At 41.4% G+C, this 6,987-nt stretch overlaps 1 long non-coding RNA gene across 1 annotated transcript in view; it reads left to right on the top strand.

Annotated features, from left to right (window-relative positions):
* LOC112549749 overlaps positions 1-6,987 on the top strand; it is a 168,197-nt gene that overhangs the window by 30,712 nt on the left and 130,498 nt on the right. The window contains exon 2 of the long non-coding RNA XR_003093253.1: positions 5,613-5,678. This is a non-coding gene — a long non-coding RNA (uncharacterized LOC112549749). The remainder of the gene's footprint in view (positions 1-5,612; positions 5,679-6,987) is intronic.

The raw sequence follows: 6,987 nt of genomic DNA, 5'->3' as shown, positions 1-6,987 counted from the left end.
GCTGCTGCTGTGGGATGCTCCATCTGCCCCAGCACTGCAGTGATCACAAGCCATGCTGCTACCTCAAGGTATGTAGAAAAAGCTTTTTAAAGCTGTGCCTGTGTCCGAATTGCTGATTCACTGAATCAGCATCAAATCGTCAGATTCAGATTCTGCCAAATCAAATTGGGGACAGCAATCCGAATCAATGGATCGAATCACTGTCCCTGATCCGGGCAGAATCCGAATGTGAATCAAATAGGGCCTGTTTTGCACACCCCTGCCAGTCTATATTATTCAATCTAAGATCAAACCAAAAACAAATATAACTTATTGGAATGTAAGCAAATTTACTAGCTTATATATTGAGTTTAAAAAACAAAAGACTAAGCAAAAATAGCCCACAGGTATTGTTGTATTAGTCCTGTAGTCATTATAGTTAGATGTATATCTCTTACTCGGTTTTGTAAACTGGACAGTGAATCCAACACCACCCTGTCAGTCATTTCCACACCTGAGTTAATGTTCACCTGAATCTATATTACCACACAGTTAAGATTTTTAGCTAAAATTAAAACCAATCTTCAGGGCTGTGAAATAGAAAAATAGACATTTACCAGGAATAGCTAACAGGCAGCAAAATTGCAGAAGAAAGGATCGCTTGGTTAATGGAGCATTCAGACCCTTAAAAAAGACAAAAGGTTCTTAACACCTCTGGGAGGGAAGAGAGATTAATAGGAACCAGGCCCATTATAATGAGCCAGGAAGTCTATTGATTCCCTCAGCACTGCCTGAATAGAAACGCTACTGCCTTTCAGGGGAAAGTTGGTTTTAAAACATGGGTTGAACAGGAATCAAAAGAAGGTGCAATTGTACCACTGCACCCCCACCTGAATCCGCCCTTAGTTACACTTAGGTTTTCAAAAGTGAATTGGGATTCCTTAGTTGAAAGGGGCTTGACTTTTAAGGCACTTTCCATCAAATAGGACCTGTCAAGCTGATTTATGCCTGACACCTAAAAGCTGAGGCACACAAAACAACTAGGCACTTTTGAAAATGTAGACCTATTTGTCTAGTCTCTATATAAATGTCATCCACAGATGAGATCCAGTATTCAATAAAGGTATGCTCTGCACTTGGAACCTAAACTATAAATGCTGTTAGGGGGAAGAAAAACATCTCAGTGGATGCCTAAAATATGTAAGTACTATTTTCAAGGAGTCAGTTGTCTCAGTTGAATGCGCAGTATCAGACTTTCCTGATTTGTATATAATCAACATTCTTAACATTTTCTTCAAGTGCTGTTAGTTTGCATTAGTAGGGCTTATTGTATTCCCAGTGTTGAAAGATTAAGAGGCCTATCTACCAAACAGCATAATAAATCTATAGACTGTGTAGGTTGCATTTCAACCCTCCCTCTCTTTTCCTAGTGTGTAATATAGCTTATACACTATGACAGCTGCTAGCAGAAAAGTGGTGTAGCAGCCATATAAAAGTGAGTTATGCTTTATTACCAAAGTAGCTATAATTAAGAGAAGGTGTTATTGGGGGGTGTCAGCAAGGAAGTGAAATGTAAAGAACACCACATATATTCATGAAACTTAGGAAACTGTGAAATGCTGCAAGTGACAGTGAAATTCTCCCTGGGTATCCACCACAAGGTCAGACTAATAATGAAAGTAATTGGTGGTGATAGTTCTGGGTGTTCAGAATTACCTAAACGACACAACTCCTTAATCTGAAATATAAGGCGTGTCTTAAATATATCTCTTAATGTGAACCTAAATACCTTCTGCATCCATTTTATATAACAGAAGGTAACTAAAGGATAGAAGCTGGCAGGGAAAACAATGTATCAAGCAGGGCAAATATTGTTAGCACCCACAGTGCAGAGGAGAAACAGCTAAATGAAGTAAATGGTATGGCCCTGATTATTCACTTCCTCACGCTGGCTTTATGCTCACATAAATCCATTAAGTTTTACCTATGTAAGCATGCCACACTACAGAAGAGAATCCCCGATGCCCCACTGGATGTTGAAACTATGAGACTTAAGAAGAAAAGATATGAGCCTTGTTTTACAAGATATCTAATGCAAGCAAACATGATCTTGTGTCATTTTTTCCAATAAACTATATAAACATTAGCCTGCGGCATGGAAGTAAATTACAGCTTCCACATCAAATCACTCCTTAGTTTCTGTTCAGTATATACTGTGTATATATACTGTATGAGAGGCAAGGATTTCTTAGAGTGATATCTTTTATTGGACCAACAATGTAATTAGGATAAACGTCTCTTGCATAATTTCTGGACCAGGACTCTGGACCATGACTCTTACACTACCAAATATATATACTATAAGTATGTGTGTCCTTGTACAAGCTCAGGTGCTGCTAAGTGTGGTGTTCTTGATTCAGTGGTGATACTTCTCCCTCTGAGATAGTACAAACTTGTCCTTCACCCTGTGGTGCTTAATGGGTAATGGAATTTGGTCAGGTCAATGAGGTTAATAGCTCTACTCTTGTGAAAAGTGCCATGGGATCTTTCATCATAAATAGTTATAACCTCCAGTTTAAATCTCACCTGAAAAATAGGACACTGACTTCTTAGAAACATGGACTTGGCTATTGGTGTAGCACTGAGATGGTGGGGGGAGGGAGGCTGCCAAGCATTAAAGCAGACCGAGGCCCTCTTTCATTTAATTACTGTACATAGCCAGGCTCAGTTTAGGAGAGCTGATGCATCATTTCTCTATTCTGTGTTCTGATTTAAATAAGTATATGCAAGGAACTACGGTATGGCACCATGTACAAAAAGTACAGAATAGGGTATTCCAGGGTGGGGCTGTCTTAATCCCTTCCATTGATGTTGTACTACTATGCATGTACTACTATTCATGGAATAATTAAAAATTAATTGAGCCAGAAAGAGTAAGAATGTGACACTGATGTCATAGTTCAGTAGTTAGGATACTAGGCTGGTAGAAAGAGGACATGGCTTGAAAGTTTTCATATATCCTGGGCGCACAATCTTCCTAATGAGCTAATGCAGGGGTTGTCAACTGGGGGTACTTGAGAGGGCCCTAGGGGGTACGCACAGGTGGGTGGGGATAGAGCACCACCATGCACCATGCCACGCAGGCCCCAGACACAGAGGGCAGGGGAAGCTTGCATGAGGTGGCTGCTGCTGCTCTGCGTCTGACTGCGTACCATCCCCAACACCCCCCCGCCACCCCACCTGCACCATGTCTGGCCACTGGGGGCACAATGCTCCACATCCGGCTGCTGGGGATACACTGATCCAAAAAGGTTGAAAACCCCTGAGCTAATGGGTTAAGGGCGGGGAAGGAGGGTGAAACAGAGGGTGCACTACTATGCCTAGTGTTCCTTTATTGTTAGATATGCTTAGGTCGTGGCTACTGGATCAGTCCCTGTAATGTGAGACAGGTGAGGGAATGCCTATTTTATGAATCCCCAATGGGGCTTAGGTGTGACACAGATGCCAAACAACTCAAGATTGTCACAACTTACATAATTAGATACTCACACAGCTGCAGAAACTTAAGTGTCCCTGGGGGTTTAGTAGAGGACATGTAGGTACCAAGTGCAATTCGGTAACTGCTGGGTCAGGCAGGTGTTTTGCAAATGCCAGTAGTTCCTAAATATTGGATTTAGTGCATAGGCAGTAGTTCTCAAGCAGGCTGTTGGAAGTTACTTTTAGAGGTGCTGTCTCTTCCCTGCTGACACCATGCACCTAGTGCACAGCCTGATTGGGAAGGACTGCACCACAAGGGCACAAGCCTGCCTTCATTTGAGTTATCTGGTAAGCCTAAAGCAGGAAGGAGCTTCTGTTCTTGCCATAGTCCTTCCCAGTCTGACACTGCATGACATTTCTGAGAAACAGAGGCTTGTGGGACAGTTCTGCTTGCTCTGCATACCTCTCTTTCTAGGAAGAGCATGCAAGGGCCGGACCAGGAAGGACTACGACACAAGCCAACTCTGCTGCCTGCTTTAGGTGTATCAGATAGCCCTAATGAAAGCTGGTGCTGCAGCCCATCCCGGTCTGGATAGGCATGACACTTGTGGGGCACTTTTACTGGGTGGCAACAGTGGCAACACCCTGTTGAGAACCACTAAGGTAAGCTGAGACGGCGCAATGGTGGTTCTCAACTGGGATGATACCAAATTCAAAAAGGTTATGGAGGTATGCCCAGTGTTAACTTGCTCGTGAGCCTTAGGTACCTGAAGAGCCAGCTCAATGTCTTAAGTTCTTCTTTTGAACAAAGCCTATAGTCACTAAGTATTATACAACAGGTCTGGAAATATCTTTCTAATTGTGGCAGGAAGTGAAGGGGACTCTACCTCCTTACTTTATTTAGAGAGAGCTTATTTGAATAAAGAGTAAGGATTGCAAAATTTGGCCTACAGTGTTCAAGTGGGATTAAAAATCTCCCAAAATACTGTATGTTCCAAACTTGCCTGGTTCTTATTAGAATGCTGCAATTGGGATAGTATAGTATTTAATGTAAAGTATTTCATCATTATCTGTATATTTGTAACAGAAATCCTACATAATAGTTAGGATTCTCCCCAACTTGCTAGATCTTAGCTAATCATGTTAGGAAATCCTTCTCGTAATTCATCATAAAATAGTATTGCTATGTTTGATCCAAACCCTGTCCTGAAAACTGTGTTTATGTCATACAGCCTAGCTATAAGCCTCATGTCAAGGCAAACAAATATTTACCAAGATCATATATATCCATATCAAATGTCAGCTGAAAGTATTTGCCACTGAAATCCAGCCATATGTCAGGTGAGACAAAAAACCTATAAACAGCACAGCTTTCACTACTTAAAAATGTAAGTCAAACAGAATTTCAAACAATGTACAGTTTTGATAGGCAAAGTGTGGTGAATGCAGACAAGTGCTTTGTGATTGTCAGTGACCACAAGTGATGAAGTCCCTACTCAAATGGAAATAACAAAGAACTTTTAAATGACTTCCCATGATAGGGACTTCATTTTTATGTTTTACACAAAAGTTAGAACCTCCAACAGCATGGCGCGCCTTCATACCATAATAGGGCATTGGTTTGGTAGTGATTAAGAAGCAAAAGTATGCTCCCTAAATAGTAATGCTTCCTCAGCCATCAGCACCATATTCTCTATTGCCCTCTATGTAGAACAAGTTGAAAGATACCCAAACAACAAGCAAATACAATGAGCTCACCGTATGCTCACCATCATTCCAGACACCTTTTAAGCCTGACAATGTGTTGCCATTGAATAAAAGGAAAATGTTAGTTGTCCTGCCAGAACCAAAAACTGTGGAAGGGAAATGCTGATGGATAAAGAACATGCTGTATGGTTTAGTAGCAATAGCTTTAAACATATTTTTACATGAGGTGTGCTGTGATTGCACATACAGTGAAAAGCCCAAAGGGACTTTAATTTCCCTCCTCATCTTGGGATTATAATGTTGCCTTTTGACATAGGAATATAGGTTCATAGCTTTTTAAGGCTGGGAGGACCATTGTGATAATTTTGTCTGACCTTCTTTATAACACAAGCCATCGAATTTCTCCCAGTAACTCCTGCAACAAAAGGTATTTTTCTTTCTCACTACAGGAATGATGCTTCGGCCAAAGAAAAGGGCATCTGGTATCAAACTTTAAGCTGTTCAAGCAGATTGAGGTAGGTGGAATATTTCTTTCTGTTTGTTTTTCTTTTTTCTTTTGAATGCCTGTATAGCGTGTAGATCTAGGCAGATGGCTGTGTGTTCCCAGTCTCCATGTTTTTGTGTTATGCCAGGTTGTAGGAAAGCCAAAACTTCATGTAACGTAGAAGACTGTCCTTGGATTCTGAGGAGTTGTTTGTCTCTATTTTATGTGATTCAGAGGATGCACTTCAGCATTATTATCTGGTCAAGACCGGAGCATGTCTGAGAGCCAGCTGGCCAAAACTCAATCCAGACAAGACTGAAATAATTATGGAAGAGATGGCAGAGGTGATATCAACCCCTGTGACTACAGGAGTACATCTGCCATTAGTTACTAGTGTTCACACTTACGAGTGATTTTAGACTCCTCAGCTGCTGTTTGGTGACCATATTCCAAGAGTAATATAGTCAGGATTTTACCATCTGTATCTGACTAGAAGGATTCATCTTTTCTTTTTGGTGATTGATCTTTTCTTGTATCCATGTTTTTGTCATGGCAAGCCTGGAATATTACAGTGGGCTTTACCTTAAAAGCATTCAGGGACTGAAGTTGGTGGAGAATGCAATAGTTTGCTTACTGAGGCATGTCACTGGGACATGGGACCAGCCCACCAGAGAGATTGCCTAGTCTCTCTCCTTTGGTCAGACTGCAACAGATGTAGTCCACAGGGACTCCTGAGCTACATCTTCCTTGTTGACAAAGAGAGAAGGTGGACAGCAAGGCCTTGTCTGAGAGTGATATGACTCAGGAATTTGCTCTCCTCAGCCCTGCTCATATTTTGGAATAAACATTGCATTTTTGAGTATCCTGAGACTGTTGAAAAGGACATCTTTTTGATAGGGATTCTGGAGCAGGCTGATGATGTGCTTCTTATATGATGAAGGGGATGGCTGGCTGGCTGAATGGCTGATCCAGTTTCCGTGGCACCGATTTTAATAATGTTGAGATTTTACCTACTATACAATTAATTCAAGACACCTAATGCCTAGAGCAGGCATCCTTATTATTTCAAATCTAAAAAACATACAAGCAATTTCTGTCTAGCTCCAGGCAGGAGACATCTTGGGGAATAACCATCTAGCTCTAGCTAGCTAAATTTGTTATACTCATTTTCAGAACTCCTCATGGATTCATATTACCATTCTGATGCCATAGTATCTTTCCTCTACTGAGGTATTGCCAAACTCCATTTTGCACAGGTTAGAAGAACAAGCAAGGTTGGCTTTCCATTGCTGCTCTGCATGGGCAATTGGTGCTGCCTTAGTCGGGGGGGGGGGGCAGGG

This window comes from Alligator sinensis, unplaced genomic scaffold (genome assembly GCF_000455745.1).
Source record: "Alligator sinensis unplaced genomic scaffold, ASM45574v1 scaffold254_1, whole genome shotgun sequence".
Taxonomy (NCBI): Eukaryota; Metazoa; Chordata; order Crocodylia; family Alligatoridae; genus Alligator; species Alligator sinensis.
The sequence above is the reverse complement of the archived record's forward strand: the minus strand, read 5'-3'. Positions and strand labels throughout refer to the sequence as shown.